This window comes from Temnothorax curvispinosus, unplaced genomic scaffold (genome assembly GCF_003070985.1).
Source record: "Temnothorax curvispinosus isolate PA1 unplaced genomic scaffold, ASM307098v1 QBEX01017168.1, whole genome shotgun sequence".
Classification (NCBI taxonomy): domain Eukaryota; kingdom Metazoa; phylum Arthropoda; class Insecta; order Hymenoptera; family Formicidae; genus Temnothorax; species Temnothorax curvispinosus.
The window spans coordinates 754-21193 of NW_020226948.1; the positions used below are offsets into that span (position 1 = coordinate 754).

Genomic DNA, 20440 nt, shown 5'->3' on the forward strand with positions numbered 1-20440 from the left:
GTGATTTCGTGACGTGATTTTTTTCAGTAGGGTTAAATACTTTTAAAGCGCGTCACTAACCTACATAGGTTAGTTGACGTTATAGAGTTTTAGCAAAAGTATATGAAATAGAGATATAATTTTCCGGGGATGAAAATGTCGTGGTTAATTTTTCGTTACCGATCTTTTTGGAAACCGGTTCCGAAGTTTTTTCAAATTTTACGAGAATTAATTGACCAAATCTCAAAGAATTGTATATGAAGTAAGGGTAGAATGTTCCAGAGAGTGCCATAAAATGTACAATTTTTCGTTACCGATCTCTTTGGAAACCGGTTACGAAATTTTTCTAATTTTTCGGGAATTAATTGACCGAATCGCAAAGAATTGTATATGAAGTAGGGATAGAATTTCCCGGGGATTGCCATAAAGTGTATAATTTTTCGTTACCAATCTTTTTGGAAACCGGTTTTAAAATTTTTCCAATTTTTCTGGAAATAATTGACCGAATCTCAAAGAATTGTACATGCTGATTTTTTTTGAAACCGCGAGTTTAATTTTTCATTAATGTACTTAGTAAAAATGATAACTGTTGAAGTTTACATATTAGAAACATTGAAAAATATAGTCATTGCCGGTGAACAAATATGACACGCAATAGAAACAAGGTCAAAGTTAAATTCGAATTAAACGTTGTCACGGGGCACATAATTATAGTAAAATTGTTACCGATTACAATAAATAGCGATCTGAGTCGCTTTTTCAGTTATAGCAGATCTATCTGCATTAGTGAGCATATACCCTTTCTCAGTATCTGAGGAAATACGCACACAAAAAATCACATATGTAACATATCAGCAAAGGAGAGGAAGATAACGGTTTAAAACAAACTAAAAAAAGCGTGTGAAATGATATGAATCTATTGTGGATAGTTATAGGTTAGATTACACAGCGGATTCGGATTCGGCGACCCCAAAAACATAAAGTAAACATGGTCAGACCCCCAGATCAAAACAAAAATTTTTGTGTGTGTGGCTGTGTTATGAATAGTTTGACATTATGGGCAGTAAAAAGGTTAAACTAATTATTATTAACGAAACTTAACGATATATTTGTAATAATATATTTGGATGAAACAAACAGTTTTATTGTTTGGAATCGAAAACTGCTGAGAGATTGAATGAGAAAGGTTAATATCATATTCATAATATTTTTATTTCAAATACTTACTTTCAAATATCTCCTTTAAGTCACACAGATCTTTTTCTTGCAGCCATTTAGTCACTTCCTTATCCATTCTTGTAGTTCAATCTAGAAGTGAGGGTACCACGTTATATTACGTACAACAGACAGACACTGAACTGAACACGACACGTACCGACATGCACTGCACGGACTTTGCGCGCAAAAATCGCAAATCAAGCAATTTCTTAATATTAAAAATATATTCTTAATTTAAGAAGATATTCCAAAGAGCATCACGTAAAAAAGAAAATATTCTTATTCGTTAAGAATATAGATCTATTAAGAGGACCTTTAAAGTATACATTTCAAGAATACAATTTTTTCGGTGACTGCACACTGTAAGACCTCGTTCAACCGTTTTACTGTTATTTTATCTTTTTCGAGATTTTTTTGAAACTTATTCCATTTCTTAATTTCTTCTTCGGTTAAATTACCATCTACAGCCATCTTATCTAGTTCTACAAGAAATATGGTTTCCTTGTTTTTATTTAAGATCTTATCACGAATTAATGATCTTATATTATAAGCTAATTGACCGACATATAACACTCGTTGGACACGATACATTTTATTGTATATATCTGTTAGATTTTGTATGTTCTCTTCTAATATTTGTATACGTTTACAATAGTACTTGTTTCTACGATCCATTTCTTTAATTGTACCATCCATTTCTTGATTTTCTTCTTTATATATTTTTATGCGTTCACAATGGTTTCTTATAATTTCATCTCTTTGGCGTATTTCTTGGAGAAGTTTTTGGAGAAGTTTTCTGCTGCGCAGCATTATAAGCCCAGCATCAACTGCCGCCTTCCGCATCCTATAAATAAAAAATTACACATTTTCACTAAGTGTCGTGCTGGACGTAACTGTTAAAAATTGTTTAAAAAATTATAAATGGTCGGAACTATTTGCAAAATTAATCCTAAAGAATCCATAGAACTCTTATAGAACTGTCGAAAACAACCGAGAACTGCCGAAAATCTTCAGCATGACACATTTTTACTAACATAAGTGTCGTGCTAGACGTAACTGTTAAAAGTTGTTTAAAAAACAATTAATTACTGGAACTCTTTTTAAAACTAATTCTATAAAGCATAGAACTCTTGTAGAACTATCAAAAACAATCGTTAGAACTGCGGAAAATCATCAGCACGACACATTTTCACTAAGCGTCGTGCTGGGCGCGGATATAAAAAATTGTTAAAAATTGTTAATTGGTGGAATATCGATCTGAAATTGTATATATGTGTGGAACTCGAACAGAACTTTCGAGAACTCTTGTCAAAACTGATAATATTCAACGCGTTTTGGTACTTTAAAGGAGAGAGTGTCGTGCTAAATTCGCGAAGTTAGCACATTGTTTTCAATTTCGATTTTTTAATATAAGAAATGCGGAACTCTCTGTTTAATTTTTATCAGGAACTGTAGAACTGTGAAAAGTGCTACTGGAATTCTTAGTATTTTTTAGAAATTTAAAGAATGTCGTGCCAACTTCACAGACGCTTCTCGTCGTTGTTCGGATCGCGGACCTTTCTCTCCGCCTCGTTCTCTATTTTTATTTTATTTTGTCTGTTCCGCAAAGGAATTTAATCGTTTCGAGAATTTAATGGAAATCTTATTTTTTTTACTTTACTTATCCTTTTGCTTCATGCACGAGACGCTGAGATCAGGAACAGGATTAATCGTGAACTTTTTGTCTTGGAAAAAAAAACGGGAATGCTATTATTTCTACAACAATACGACTCTTTTTTTATTAACGGTATTAACATGCCGTACCGTTGAATACCGATGCGCCATCATACGGAGATACGATCTAGACGAGAGTTCGTCGCGGCCATTGCGTGAAATGTCGCGGATAAGAGGCCGCGCGGTTAAGTCGAATGTTATAAAAACGTGCGTGAAAGTGGACGCGCGGACGCGAGCGTGTGGAAGCGTCGAGGTTACGCACAAGTTTCCGCACAGGGACGACACTCTCTCGCGCCGCTGTATTTTTGCACGTCACTTCCCTTCTCCCGATCCTTCGGCCACCTCACGTTCTTCCTACGCGTCGCGTTGTGAGTCACGCTCTATATTTAGAGGCTCGTAGAGCGCGTATTCCGCGCTCATACGCGCTCTCGCATCGTTCAGGCATCGCAAAAATATGTCACGCTCGTCTTTATATCTGCGACGAGCCCGCAGGATGATGCGTCTTTTATCCTTCGCGATGTGTGGGTCCGCTGCGTAAACCCGTTCCAACGGCCGACTTCCATGCGGTGCGTCGCGGCGCGGCGCTTCTTCTCGTTAGGAGCCTCAGCCGAAGTATTTTTGATTTGCGTTTGATTTAATATTGAACACACAATTTTAAACCCAAATTGCCATTTTGGTCTTACACTTAATATATTTACCGTAAAATAATTTTTCACAACACCTCCACGGAAAGTTTGACTTTCCATGCCTGTAGAGAGCGGCGAAAGCGGCCAATTTCACGCCAGGTCAAATAAGTAAGAAATAAAACTAATAAACATTCGGTGTATAAACAATGAAAATTGTAAACGTGTAGGTCAAGTCAAATTATAAAACGTGTCGGTCAAATAAGTAAGAAAATAAAACTAATAAATATTCGGTGTATAAACAATAAAATTATAAACGTGTAGATGAAGACAGTAAGAAATGAAATTTACTGATTAAACGAACTCACCGAGTGAAGTTCGATCGTAATTATGCTGAAGGGTCTCGTCCGGATGGATTATACTTTGTAGTCGTGCATCCCTGCACGTCGAGCCAACAGAATTTTATCCCTAGAAGAAAAAAGGGGCGCCCCGAGCGCTCCAATTGCTGCCGTGGGCGCGCGCGCATTCCTTATCCCGCGCGCAACCGCCATCTTTCTTCATATTTCAAAACAGTGAAGGCCAGTAAGTCGCCAAATAAAGTTAATGGGTGGGAAAGAGCAAGGTCTAACAATAACTGGGGAGGCAAGTCCATCCGGACGAGACCCTTCAGCATAATTACGATTGAACTTCACTCGGTGAGTTCGTTTAATCAGTAAATTATGCCTCGGGTCTCGTCCGGATGGATTATACTTTGTAGCAGTTCACCACGCGACTTACTTAGTCCTCACAAAGGAGAGTACACATCGTTCTTCTTTTTTTTTTATTTTAAAAGCTGAAGATAACTTACTTAAGAAAGTACAGACTTGGTACCTACAGTGAGAATCGAATTTGCAAATGCGTCTGAATCAATGATCGGACGATTATAAAACGTAGCAAACATGCGAGATTCTCCGAACCAACCCGCGGCCCTTTTTATGAGGTCCAGTGAGACTCCTTTTTTGGCGGCTAGCGAAGTAGACGCGTGACGCGTGCTATGCGCCGAAAAAGACTCATCGACTCCACAGGCCACGAGAGTACTTCGTATCCATTGACTGATGGTCTGACTTGCCGCGGGGCCATAGGGCTTTTTTAACTTGATAAAGAAAGAGTCGCAACCGACTGGGCGCAAATTAACCGTACGATCTAAATAATGAGAAATAAGCGCTATAATACATAAGTTATCGTGGCCTATGAAACGAGAAAACGAAAGTAATGGCTGGGAGTAACCCGGCGCCGATGTTTTCAAGTGATCCGTTATGCGAATAGTAATTTTATCTCTGGTTAGGGATATTTGAGAAACTTTAATTACCGCCAAAGTTTGACAGCGCTGACCAGAGCACAACGCTAACATTACTACTAGTTTTTTTCGTAAGTATGTCTAAAGAGAGATCTCGGTGGGGAAACCAAGAACCTAGTTTAGAATTAAAAACCGGGGCTGGGTCCCAAATGACATCGTATTTCGGATGCGGCGGTTTCAAGACACCCGCTCCTTTGCAGAAACGTCGTACTAAAGGGTGATCACCAATCTTATTGGCCGAAATTAAAGAAACCGCCGATCTTGCTGTACTCAGCGCGGAGTATGAGCCAGCACTATCTAGTTCTTTCGATAAAAAGGCGAGGACGTCTTTCGCTTTTGGACAGAATGGATCTGTCTGGCGATCTTTGCAATAGAACCACCATGATCGCAAGGGCCGTGAGTATTGCTGGATTGTAGCTGGAGCAAGTGAGGCCAGCATTACGTTCCTTGCCGAATCAGGAACTAGTCGTGCTGCGAAAGCCTGCCAGATTATCTCCTTGCTGCCAGAAAAAAGGAGTTCGCCACCAGATGTCGAGACCTAGGAAGAGCGGAGAAAAGATAAGTAGTGGACAAAAGAATTAGCGTTCTTCAATTAACATGCTGAAGAAAGGGTTGCGAGAGCCACCAGGGCCGTTTAAAAGTAAAAGCCAAAAAATTCGAGTTATTTTTGGCGATCAAAGGGAGAACCGGGAATCTGTTCGATCCGTTCATGTATGGTAAAGCTGTCGTGTTGATCAGCTTAAAAAAAAAAAAAAAAACGCAGTCACAGCATGTGGCCGCAAAGGAATTAAGGGCGTAAAAGGCCGCCCTTAATTCGAGCCCTTTGATATATAGGAGAAAAATCTCCATCTCTTTATATACCAAAGAATTTATATAAGTCAACTGCATGAACATGTTCTGAAAGAACAAGAAAGTCTATAATAATCCGGTCAACTTAACCCAAAAAATAGGGGTAAGGTTACAATAATTCCGATAGAACTGAAAATTCGTACGAATGTTCGGAACACCATTATAAATGAACTGTGAAAAGTCCCCATACATCCCGTGCCTGGAAAAAATTTTATTCAAGGTCAAAGGTGGTAAAAATGGGTTTTTTGTGTTTTTCAGCCGAATGGTAAGTTTTATCATAAAAATAGCTTAGACAATAATTGTAGATCGTGCAATTATCTATAATAATTGTCTATACTTTTTTCTGTAAGAGTCACCGTTTCCGAGATATAATCATTCAAAAAGTTGAAAAAACGGTGTTCTTTATTATATGCATAAGTACGCCGCGTACATACATCACTGGAGCTGTAACACAAGTTTCAATAACTTTCTATCGGTCTATCGAGTCAGCCCTTCACCTTCTACGCCAGTGTAACCTTGAGCAACATCTGCCTTCCATTCAATTGTCCGCGTGGCGAGGGTCGTATAGCTGCTCTTTTTTCAAAGGCCTCGAATACAGGGCTCGGATTCGGTCCTACTATTAGTCTGGAACGTTCCTCCGTAGTGAAAACACGTTATTTCCTCACCTTATTTGTGCCTTTTAACTTAGAATGAATAAAAATGTCGCAGTTTTGTTTTATTTGTAGTAAACTTTTAACTAAAGATGGAAGTGTTACTGTTGATCGTGGAATGAAGACATTAATTGATGCAAGTACTGAAAGAGCTGATGAATTTTCGGAATATCTGAAAACTCAGAAATCTGTGACAATTCATACAGAGTGTCGTAAATTGTATACTCGAAAGAGTTCCATCGCTGCAGCTGTTAAAAGACAACACAACAAAAAAGAAGCTTGTACATCAAATATAAGTCCTCCTCGTACTAGAGCACGCGTAAGTGAATCATCTTTTTGTTTTAAACAATGTTGCTTCTTTTGCGGCAATGAGTTGAATGAAGAGTGTGAGAAAAGAAAGTCACTGGATTCTCGTCGCAAAATCTTCAAAGTAACTACACCTTCATTCAAAGAATCAATTTTAAAAGTAGCTCGGGCTCGTAAGGATGATGTGGCAAAAGCTATATCGTAGCTCGAATTGAATTTGAATACGATTTAGTTGCTGCTGAGGCTAAATATCATAATGACTGCTACAACTCCTTCTTGAAACCGGTCACTGGGGGTAAAGTCGGTCGGCCTAAGGTTGAAGCTACAAATCTTGCAATAAACGAAATATTTAAATACATAGAAAATAGTGAAGATTGTCAATTTACATTTACATTACAAATTGAAAGATATTTGTAAAAATGCTGCTATAGATAACAGGACAATTAAGATACGGTTGAAACTGAAGTATGGGAATAAAATTATTATTGCTGAATAATCAAGAACATCAACATTTATATGTTTTATGGACAATCATCATGAAATTTTGAACCAAGCTTGGTACGAAAAAAAAATTTAACGAAAAAGAAGAACGATTACGGATCCTAGAAGCGGTTGCAGCAATCATCCGCAAAGATATCCAATCTGCAGCATTTGATAATTCAAATTACCCCTCACCAGGCCGTATGTTTGAAGATTTGAACAGTGAAATTCCAGAGTCGCTGACGCATTTTTTAGATCAAGTAATTTTAAAGAATAAACGATTAAATTTAGATCATTTAAAACTAACATGCACGAACATCAGTCATAGTATTATGACTGCTGTTCGACCGAACTCTTTCAAATCAATATTACAATTGGGTTTATAGTATGCATGCTATGAATACTGTTTGTGAAAGATTAGAAGAACTCGCGAATGTTAGGATAGATACTACTGATCAGCATGTTGATGCAAGTGATTCACGAGTGAAGAAAGACACCGCAAAGACGTGCAAAAACTTTTTGAGTGGTTTTCTTTACATGATCCTTTCCCTAAAATTGACCAAATTATATCTATTGCCAGTGGAGTCGTTGGTGATGATAAAATCAATTGTCAAAAAGCTCGCGAAGTTGGAATTGCCTCTTTGTCTAAAATAACAGGACTGACATTTAACAATATTAAATTAAAACGCGCTGACAAAGTAGTCCCTTTTTTAGCGATGAGTAGCACCATAAAAGTTCACAATGAGAAAGTACCTGTTGACCCGGTATTATTATTCCAACGCATGAGTATAACAACGGCATTTGAAGATGAAATTGAAAAATATTTCGAATATGAATTGGCTCCCTACCCGTTATCACTATTTGATGATATTGGAATGCGTAAAACGCAAAAGTCAGCCATTTACGATTGTTTTCAAACAGTAAACATTGATATTAACAACATTAATGTGACATACATTATCGATGGAGGATATTTATTACACCGCGTTGTGTGGGATTGCGAAGAAATATTTAACGTTATTTTGGATAAATATGTACAGTATGTACGTCGACATTTTGGCACTAGAGTAACTGTAGTATTTGATGGCTATACTGATTACACGAGAAATATTAAAGCCACAGAACAACGTCGTCGAGCAACAACAACATCTTCATCTTCTGATATCTTATTTGATCAATTTATGACAGTTCCTACTAGCCAGCAAAAATTTCTTGCAAATACTAACAACAAGTCTCGGTTCATTTCAATGAAAGAAAGATTGACCAGTGAAAATGTTTTTGTCAAACAAGCTGATAACGATGCTGACGTTCTGATAATCGAAACAGCAGTAGAACAATTCAACTTGACAAACACAACTATTGTTGTTGGTGAGGACGTAGATCTACTGGTTTTACTTACTGCTCGAACTCCAGCTAACAAAATAATTTATTTTTTAAAACCTGGGAAAGCTCAACTTCAGTCTGATATATATGTATTTATCCCAAAGTTTATCTGCTTTTGCAAAGTGTAAAAACCACATTTTATTTTTACACGCAATAAGTGGCTGCAATACGACATCAGCATTTTACAGGAAGAGTAAAAAATCAGTTCTAAAAATGTTTGAGAAACAAGATTTAGTTGGTTGTGCTGAAGTTTTTAAAAATAGTAACTCTACTCCACAAGAAGTAATCACCAATGGAATGCGCTTTCTTCTTTCCATCTACGGAGCTCCAAAAAAAATTACCTGCTTAGATAAGTTCCGCTACGTATGTTTTGTAAGAAATACTCGTAACAAAAACGAGTGCAGTTAGCTTGTCTTCCTCCAACCTCTGCTTCTGCCCAACAACATCTATTTCGGGTATATTATCAAGTTCAAGTGTGGCTTGGTCATCAACTAGATCCAAAGGACTGGAATTGGAAGTTGATCGACAATACATTGGAACCAATCCAGATTTTACTCCCACCTGCACCGGAAAAACTTCTCAACACAATTTTTTGCAATTGTAAAAAGGGATGTAATGCTAAATGCGGCTGTAAAGAAGTTGGATTGTTTTGTTCATTAGCATGTACTAATTGTCAAGGTCAGTCGTGTTCCAATGTTGAATCGCCATCAGAAGAGGGTTCATACAATATCAGCGAGAAAACATCTGATGAATCGCTCTTGGAACAATTTATTTGCACTCAGCAGGAAGAGGAAGAAGAAGAAGAAGACGAACAACATAAAGAACAAGAAGAAGAAAAAGAAGATGCAGAAGTATTTGATGGTTATAAATCAGACCAATAATTTAACCCAATTCATTACAATTCACACTTCTTTCATTATTTTTAACATTTTCCATTTTTTATTATTAAATAGTATAGTGTTGAATTAAATACGGTCACAATAGTTCGTGGAATAGGCCTACCGGGGAAACCACGTAAAAAAAAACGCGTTAAATACACTACCTCACAGGTGGCGTGGAAACGTGTGCATATTATGAAGAACACCGTTTTTTCAACTTTTTGAATGATTATATCTCGGAAACGGTGACTCTTACAGAAAAAAGTATAGAGACAATTATTATAGATAATTGCACGATCTACAATTATTGTCTAAGATATTTTTATAATAAAACTTACCATTCGGCTGAAAAACACGAAAAACCTATTTTTGCCACCTTTGACCTTGAATAAAATTTTTTCCAGGCACGGGATGTATGGGGACTTTTCACAGTTCATTTATAATGGTGTTCCGAACATTCGTACAAATTTTCAGCTCTATCGGAATTATTGTAACCTTGAATGTCTACTTTGACCGGACTATGAGTACGAGGAAAGAAGAAGAAGAGGATGCGCTCTTGAGAGTTTTCGGGATGAGCGCGAACGAGCGTTTAGGAGAATGGTCCATTATCACAGCCAATATCCGGGATGCTCGACAACCCTCTTAACGATCTCATCCAACTACTATACTTTTTATCTACTTCATTCTCCTCTTTTCTACTTTCCCTTATCATCCCTCCCGCTTGCACTTGTCCTGGGAACCCTTTCGTCTCCTTCATTGAGAATTACGTTCCACAAGTTTTTTTTGCGATTCGCAATCGCAAATTGACAAAGAAAATGTCGAGAACAAGACGGCGGCGGCGACGTCTTCGAAACGTTCATATCGTCATTTCGTCTAATTTGTTTCTTAAACAACCACGTTTGGATTTATCGAGTTTCGGAGGCCTCGTAATTATAAGCGGCGCAACTATCTCAGCATTCCGGTTCCTCTAACTTCTAACCCTTGCATTGTCTGTCCATCCCACCCCATTTTCTAGCGGTTATACGCCGTTACCTCGCTCTTTGTCACGTCGCTTTTTTCTCCTTCTTCGGCCGCCCGACGAGTACCGCCGTACTCGTAATAATATCTTTTTTAGTGTTTGCTCGTTACGTCCGCGTCCTTTATTTTTTTAGAGCGGGTATGAAAGAACGGCGAGAACGTGACCCCAGCATACGCAAATGTTACAGTCCACGATAGTTATGTTTACTCTATTCCGTGAAGATTGTTGGACGCTGAATTTAAAAGAGGGTATGAATTAAATTTAAATATAACAGTGCATTAAAGCATTAAAGTAGTTTAAGCGAGCTTGTATCTCTTGCATTTGATGAAAATTCGTGATATTAAAAAATTACAACATTTACAGTACTGGATACTAAAAGCATCCGTATTTTATTATACAATTCTACATTGTATCACATTATTACTGTGACGCAATTTAATTGTATTCAGTATTACGAGGAATAAAAATACGCCTATCTGTTTTGCGACACCGATTTCGTGCTTATTAACAGCACCCGACAAGCCCCAGGAGGCGACAAACGCCGACCGCCCCCGGGCCACCAGCCCCCCAAGGATCCGGAAGAGAGCAGCCCGCCACCGGCCGGCGCCCGACAACCCCCGGACCATGCCAGGAGCAACGCACCGCGAACGTAAGCCATAAATCAACTGTACAGTAGGATGTATTAAAATCTGACGAGAGTCCGAATTATCGGACCCGACTGCCGCGGACCGGAAGGAGCACCAGTGGCGGAAAAGGGAATCCGCTCAACCCCCCCCCAGACTACCGCGCCAGACGTCATCTACCCACCCCCATAAGGAAGTCGGTGGATGCACAGAGGGAGGAGGAACCGCCGCCCGAAGAACTCTCTCCGATCAGTCGGCGGCCCACGTCTCCCCGGTCCTCCCTGCGGACTCCCGTAATAAATCAATCTCAATTAATTATTCATATGTTAATCCTTCTCTTTATCGAATTTAATCTGTTTTGAGTTTAATCCTTTTGTCATTTCTCTCGATTTCGGCTAATTCTGTTGGTTTTTCTAGAGCAAGAAATACTAATTCCTTGTCGTTTATGATATTAATAATCAATTTCTTTATAGAATTTATCAGTCCGTTTTCAAGAAATTTTTGTACAATGTCTTCCACGTCCCGATGACGTCTCTTCTTTATAATTTCTTTCGCTAGATTCGAGAATGCTGTTAGAACATTGCTCAACATGGGAACCACGCCTGGAAGCAGGGAGAGCAGGAGTGGTCTTATCCACCTTCGTCTTCCTCTTCCTCCCACCAGTCAGCAACTCCAACGGCCCCAGCTCTGCATTTCGCACCACCGGGGGGGAGGGGGCGGTCCGCCGAGAACTTTACCCTTAACCTTCGCCCAAGTCTCGACAAAAGAGACATTTCCCCCCTTCTTAACAAGGGAGCGAATCTCCCTTGCAAGACCATCAAATTTACGATCAAGGGCATCGACCCGAGAGATTAAGCCCGGGTCGGGCTCCCGAGTCGCAACTTCCCCGGGCACTTCCACCCCCGAGGTCATTGAGTCAGCCCTCGAAAATAGTCCCTCCGTTTGGATTGAGGCATCCCTCGTCTCAATACAAGGCGACACCACCATTTCTACCTCCCTGATGAAGGAGGCAGCCTCACTTGCAGCGAGTTTGGACTTATACTCAACAAGTTCAACCCTATATATATATGCCTTGTTTGCATCCCCCATCTTAACTATGTCCTTATTTAGAGCCCTTACCTTGTCTTTTAGGATGTTTACTCAAGTAGCACAGCAAGTCACAATAAAGTCAAAATGATGTCAAAATGACTGCAAAATGACGATTTTTGATCATTTTACCATCATTTTGACGTCATTTTGATTTTATTATGACTTTCTGTTCTCCCTGGGTACTTCCTTCGTCCTCTTGTCATACGCTTGTCATGCCTTCATTTATCTTATCCCACATTACGTATGCAATGCAGGAAACCATCTCAGCATACTCATCTATTCCCGGATCCTCAGTGAAAATATTCTCAATGTAGGACCTGAGCTTTTTATACAAATCCGAAAACTTTAACAGATCAAGTTCTCCCATAAGAACCCTCTGCCTATTGTTAGGCTTCCTGTCCCAACCATGGAGGAAATAAGGCCTTCTCCCCCGATGAGTCCTCCTACGCTCCGAATCGGTGGCGATTGCCAATTCCACCGTCGAGCTTGCCCCCAACCCGATGGCTAGCTCATCGTCTGATGACGACAGGGGGGGAGCTGGGACAATATTCCCCTCGTGCCGACCCCTGGATGTCCGAACATCCTGGGGTGGTACGTTTCTACTCTTTTTTGAACTCATCATGAATATTTCAAGAAATGGTTTTCTGTCTGGGTTTTCCTTCCCATAGGCTAGTAGGCTTCCGGGCCTAACGAGCCCAGCCTGCCCGAGCTCAGGTGCCCCGGGTTTGCCAGACCCGTGTCAGTCACGCCTCCGAAGAGCCGCCACTGACCCTTGGGGAGTCATCACGGCCCCGAAGAACAGGGCGATTTATTATAGAGGGCACCTTCCTCGCGGGTACTGAAAAGAAGCCCCCGGTCTCCGACAGCCTCGAAAGACTGACGAAGATTACGGTACTGCTGTGCTCGGGACCCCGGGTTTGCAAATACCCGTATCTAATGTTGCCATTGGACCCCTGGGGGCATTACATCGGATCTGCTGCAACCGCGCGCGTTTACGTCCTTCTCCGTCGAGATCATAGCCCACTTGCCGACAACCGTTAATGCTCGGTTTTTCCTTATTTTTCTTTTCTTTCAGCTAATATACAAGATACACAACATTCAATGTTCTAATTTCTCTTTTAAAATGTGTTGACAGAGAACTAAGAGTTTGTTTGAAGTAGTTTATTCACAATTTCAAGTAACTCGGTATAACCGATAATGAGAGAAAACAACAAAAAAATGAGTATAAATTACTCTAATGCGGTTTTGGCTACACATACGACTGACTAATGTCTACGGATGACCAACAACCCATAATGACTGGACTGATGGACAGACAAATTGATCAGCAGTAGTGATGCTGTTATGATAGCAGAGCCACTACTGTCATCCTAGATGGTAGATACGAAATGCCAATAAAGCATGATTACTTTACTTTAATTCTATGAGTGCTCTGTTAACATTTCAATTACATTTATTAGTAAACGCAGGTAATAAAAAGAGCTTTGGTTAAAATATCAGCCTGCTATTCACCGGTAGATACATGTTGAACGTTTATTTCACCATCTGTGACTTTCTCTCTATAAAGTGATATATCACATTAATGTATTTAATGCGCTTGTGAAATTCCGGATTCTTTTTCGGTCTAATTGCACTAAGATTACAAAAATGATGGTCGCGTTTGGTTGCTCACAATTAATAACGTTTAACAATTCACGAATCCACACTGCCTCTTTTGTTGAGACAGCGGCAGCAACATATTCGAATTTGATCGTACTTATAGTACTTAATGTTAACACCGGATACATTCTGTGCTGTCCTCGCGATCACGGAAGCGCATCTGAGATCTGCGAGAATCGTGGAAATACTCGCGTCGCGGTCTCTATACTGAGATATAAGTATACTGGAGTGTGCACATACTATTCCTGTGGATGGAAAACAATCCGAAGATAGATGTTTAGGAATCTTTGTTTTTCCTCTGATGTACAAGACGCATGCGCGTATTACTGACAAATTATCCGTAATACAAATAATATGACAAAGACACCCTGCCCTAAAATAATCTCTTTTATGCCTCACGTTAGTCGAGCCATACTCAAGCTACTATACTTATATCTCAGTGGGCCTCTCATACTGCCTCTTATACCTCGCACGCCATTTTTACGCGCCGACTAGAGTTCCTATAATAAAAGTTAGGACACTGTTATAGCTTTGTCTCACTCTCACTAACTTCTTGGCTGAAGCATATGGCGATCATGACAAATTATTTTTGCACATTATGAAACGTTAACATACACAAATACGAACGATATCAAACGTACCAAGAGATATTTGTGCTAAAATATCAGTCTCATTCAGAATATAAAAATACAATATTCACATTATTGATTAAAAAATGCGCTATGTCTCTTTCGCGAGGCGCTTCACTGCTCCTGTCTTAATCTTGAGCGTTTTTATGCGCGGGTCAGATATTATTTATTCGTAACGTTCGAACCGGAAGGCTTCGCCTCTTCGAGGGACGTCGAGAACGGGAGAGGCCGGAGTCGCGGATCCTGCGTCAAGAGATCGACGGGTCCCTGCAGTCGTTCACAATCAGCCAAACATTCAACCAGTTCTTTTTCAATTTTTTCATAAACTTTTATTAGCTTTTTTTTGTCTTCTAATTCTTGTTCTAATAAAAACGACCAGTCTTCTTCTTTTTCTGCAGAAGGCCTGTAATGAAATGTGGTGCATGTAAAATATATAGCTTTGTCTCACTCCCACTTACAGCTTGTCTCACTCTCACTAACTTAGCTGAAACATATGGCAGGACCAATCAAAAATCGTCACCACATTGGCTTAACTCTTATTATAGGAACTCTAGCGCCGACTATCTAACAGCGCGCCTGTAATTGGGACAAGAAAGTGGCATAAACTATTCCTACGTCTCATCTGCGACCACCCACTAAATATCGAATAATCGTTTATCAACTTAGCGCTCACAACCGTATGCATCGAAAAAATGATCCTATCGCAAGGTTAATCGTAACGCTCGTCATAACAGCTAACAGCTCTATGTGATCCCTAACATTCTATTTCGCCATTCGCTGTTATGCGACATAACTTATAATGCATTGCGATTTTATGTATAATATACACAATGTTTACGACAACTTCTTTTTTTACGACCACGATCGCCTAAGATTAAGGGCCAAAGCACATATGACAGTCGTAGTCGTGGACGTAAGTAACGCACATGCTTTGGCATATTAGGGGTATTCAAATAAGTTAAAGTTTAATGGTTTGACAGGTTATGTCGGGTTAAAGTCGAGTAAAAAGTTAATTAATTAACTTTGGGCGCGCTACTCTTTAAGGTTATGCAAAATACATAAGTGACTCATTAACCTATCACATTAATCTTTGGGTTAAAAGTTTAAAAATTAACTTTTTACTCGACTTTAACCCGACATAACCTGTCAAACCGTTAAACTTTAACTTATTTGAATACCCCTATTCTGATTTGTCAGGTCGAAGGCTACGACCATCGTATATCGCTACGCCATATTATGTGCTTATTGGCTCTAAAGTGATACGATAGATGTAGATGGGGCTTAAGAGCCACCTTTGGTGGAAAAATATCTCAGAATTTTTCATATTATTAATCAAAATTTCTATAAAAATTTTCAGATTTTTTCAGAATACTCGGAATTTTTCAGATTTTTTATACGAAATTAGAACGTTTTTCAGAAAAACTCAAATAAAATAAGAATAAAATATTTTTCGCTATATTTATAGAAATGTGAATAAATATGAGAAAATCTGTGCAATTTGTCAGAAATTTTCATACATGTACATTTCGAATAGTGAAATATTCCAAAAATCTTTATCCAATTATTTCTAAAAATATCTGAGAAATTTCATATATTTTTCAGCATCTCATAAGTCCCAATTCTTGCAAAATTTCTAACAAAATATGAGAAAAATACAAGAAATTTTTTTACCAGAGATGTGCATTAAAGGACTGCCCTGTGAAACACACGACACTTCTGCTAATTATAAGCATGATTATTACGCGCCGTACATCCGTGCCTACCACTAGAGTTCCTATAATATTATAGACGATTTTTGGCGATCGTTTATAGTATGGTTTGGTACATATACCAAAGTTGCTATCGGTGGTTGCTATTCTGGTGCAATTTGATACCCTTTGGTTGCTTAAACAAGAGTCACGCCAAAAATCGCCTATTATATAATATGTAGGAACTCTATCTACCACTCTTTTGACATTTCTCCCGTTGCGCACCTACACGTAATATATTGTTGCATCCGCGCCGAGACTCCCGTTAGATGCGAACTGAATCTAATCGCTCTCGCAAAGAAGTCGCGAAGCGCCCTTGACGACGAGCTTATTGATTTGCCAATTGATTGTTTTCGGATTGTCTGCCGAGCCTTCGAACTCGTACGAACGTGCTCGCGCCTTTGATCGATTCTGTATCTGCGAACGGTTCGTCGAGGCATAGACGTCTTCACTGCAGTTGCAGTAGTCAGACGGAGTTTTAAACTCTCTGGAATTAGATTCCGCCGCTAGCCGAGTCATTTGATCTCTTCCTTAAACTATAATCATAATCCAGCGTCGCTACCATCTTTCCGTATTCGTCGACCAGCGATTATACCGAGAGGTTGGTAGGCGGTAGCAGATCATCGCCTATCTCAACGAATATGGGTCAAGATGATTTGAGCGCATACGTGAAGGAGATGACCAAGGAATTAGCGACAGAGATCAAATCGGAGATCTGTGAGGTAATTTTTAAAGTGGACGATGCTTTATTCGGAGACAAACACATCCGAGAACACGTCGCAGCATCACTCGCGGGCTCAGAGTACATATTAGTTCATCAAACATACGTAGAGGACAAACAGTCGAGGCACGATTCGTTCACGGCCAGCGACATCGTCAAGTACTTAATGGAATTCTCGAAGGAAATGACGAGCGAAGTGAAATTTGAGATAAGGTACTTTATTATCTGCATTAATAATACTATATTGATAGTACTATTAATAATACTATTAATAATACTATAAACTAAAGTACGATACTATCATCTAAAATATAAAAATTTTTAATAGAAATATAATTAACGATATTATTACGGAAATTGTGTATTAATTAAATAATTTTTTGAGTTATCATAAATTTATGCGGATTTTTTTTAACAAGTGGATAATGAATGCCGTTGACGGGCTGCACAGGTACTCGTTAGACGCATCCACTTTGGATGTTTCTTCGAGCGGATGTGGATCGAAGAATCGTACTTCCCTCGTCGGCGTCCCCGCGCTTTTCGAGTTCCAGAAAAAGCGGACCGATCGAGATCACCAGCAAAGTCGGCGAGCTGTCGCAGCAGGAGAGCAAAATATCCAGTGAATGCTCTTCGGACGAGACGGTGATTTACGTGATGAAGTTATCCGAGAGTGAGCAGTTGGTCCGCCCTTGTTCGAAGACCGAGGATGAGGAGGTGGAAAACGACGTATATGATTATGTAAACGATAATTCACAGGAGGGACGCGGCAGCCTCGACATCAGCGACGCCCGGAAGATCTTGCCGAAGATTTATTTGGCCGTGAACTCCGTCAGTTCTCAGGACAGTGGTATAAATATGTCTTTTCAAGAGAGCGATAAGTCGATAGACTCTCTGGACCTGAAACGGAGCAGCAGCGCCGAGTCCAATTCCGCTCACAGCAATGGACGGAAACCCAGGACAACATCGATGATGAGTCTGTCGACCACGTGCGGCGGCAAACAGCAAACGCGTCAAAACGACAATCTCGGAGGATGAGGAGTGCGCGGGTGATCTGTGAGAGGAAGAGGATGACAGTTAGGAGAATAATTTTGACGATAACGAGTCCAGACTCGAGTTTCCGCGAACTCAATGGCACTGCCCGCCGAAGAACATCTGGAAACCCTCGGTGGAACCTATGCAAGAATTTGACATGATTCGGGACAATGACAAGGTCTTAATATGCCTGTCGGCGATCGGCAAGGACTCGCTCTCCCTTCTGCATACTCTACATCAATACAGATTTTACATCAGATCGAAGGGGATTGACTTTGAGATCGGTGCGGCCACCATCGACGCGGGTGGCTTCGATCCTATGGAACTAATGAGTTATCTGAAGGGTCTGGAGATTCCTTACTTTTACGAGGAACAGGTGACGGACTCGATCAGCGCCAACGTCGAGAATCTGTTGGACGCTAGCATTGCCAGCGGAACCTGCAGTTTCTGCGACATATCGATTAGGACGCAATTGTACTCTTTAGCGAAACAGAAGGGCTATAACGTATTGGCGCTCGGTCAGCATTTAGACGATCTCACGGAGAGCTTCCTCTATGTTGAAAACCATGAAGGCGCATTACTATATACGTCGAGAGGATCTCAGGGTCATCAGACCGTTTATTTATGTGCGAGAGAAGGCATTGAAGCAATTTGCCGAAAACAAGAAGTTCTCTATTTCGCAGGATTCACGAACTTTGGAGGTAAAATCTACATCCCAGAAATTATAGAATTTCTTTCTAAGCTATCTGTATTAAGCTACATCTATTTTATCTATTCTACGTAAAATTATTATTACCGTTATTTATTTGTAAGATGTATTTCTTATCGATTTTCTATTACTGATATGTTACAGAAACAAAACAGAAGAAAGGAGTTGATGCTTCAACAGGAACGCGCGTATCCGCGACTACACTGGTCCGTGCGCACGGCTCTACGGCCCTTGATAACCGCTCATGGACAAATTACCGCCTTTGATTTGGCATGCACTGGTAACGGCGATAACAGTCCAAGTAGCAGCACCTGCAGCAGCAACAACGGCGGCAGCAACTCCAGCAATCAGCAGAAAGGAGGACATCGGATGACCAAAACGAATCTCTCGGCGAACGCTTCCTCGTCCCAGCAAACCGACGAAAATGACGAGACTGACAAGGAGCCTGTGCTATGAGGAGGGCCCATCGCGAGATGGGATCCCGATCGTCCCGCTCGAATATTACTTGCAATCTGCCTTTGAGTTCTAATCAGCTTGTACTAACTTCGCTGTGATAACTTCTGTGCGCGCTATCACTCACGGCAATCTATCTATCTGTAAATAATTGTAAATATTCAGACTTTAAATACAATAGATTTCAGTTTTATTGTATTTCTGTACTTGCTGTTTTCTTGTGGTCGTTCTGTTACCTCGCGCTACCGCGTGCTCTCAATCAGTCACACATCAAAGATGTAGATATAAATTTATTTATTTTATATTTTGTCTGAAGATAACGAAGAATCGTGTGAAATCGTACTGATTGTCAGACAATCAACGAATCCTAGATTTAATCTCTAGTCACTTTGAATTTATTACGAATTGTACAATAATTAAGCGCAATACGACATCCATTTGTACACTCTACCGGCAGGAATGCCTGGACATAATACATATACATATACATGTACATATATGTCATATACATATCAAAATGTCCAGGCATTCCTGCCGGTCAGTGTACGCGAGCGAGCCCGACAGTCGAATCCTCGTTTTTCACTCCGGCTACGCGGAATTGGAATCTGACATTCGTCGCCAAGATATCTGGTGGTCGAAAGTGAAAGCACTTTAAAGTAACGGATCTCGTGGCGTATATTGTATACAGGCTTGGCGTGCGGTCGTACCGGCTTCGCGTTATATTTTATGGATATTGATTTTTTCCCCCGCTTTGTAAATCTACGAGCAGAATTAATTGTTCAGTTCGCGGTTGTAAAAATAAGGCTAAAAAAATTTAAATATTCGATTTCATTGGTTTCCCAACCCCAAAGAGCGTCATACATGTCAAATATTTATTTGGCAATTTAGAGAAAATTGATCGTTTTAAAGCCTGGAAAAGTGCATTAAAAATGAAGAAAGTGACCCTTTATATTGAAAAGTGTTCTATTCTGCGCCATATTGATTAAGCCCCGCCTCCATGTCAGATCTCAATAGAATCTCTTCTCTTAGGACACTGTGCCCTTCGAGAAGCCTCTCAAAAAGTTTAGATCAGTTTAAAATAAAATTAACGCTTCGCAATTGTTTATTATTTACATATATCACAAGCTTGTTATTTGCGCTAGTCATGCGTTTCTTATTATTGTTTTTGTATGTTTTTCTCGCTGATATACCCGCCTGTGTTTTTCGTATATTTGTACGTTTTTCGAATAATGTAGGCAGTTAGATATGTGACGATGCAATTGCCACAAAACTTATGAGTAAGAATATGTAAAATAAAGTATAGTTATGCGTTTTCAAAAATTAGAAGTAGAGAGAGAGATAGGT

At 39.8% G+C, this 20440-nt stretch overlaps 1 pseudogene; it reads left to right on the forward strand.

The window, feature by feature from the left end:
• The first annotated feature begins 16246 nt into the window (after positions 1–16246).
• LOC112467348 lies at positions 16247–19170 on the forward strand (annotated as a pseudogene).
• Positions 19171–20440: the final 1270 nt, after the last annotated feature.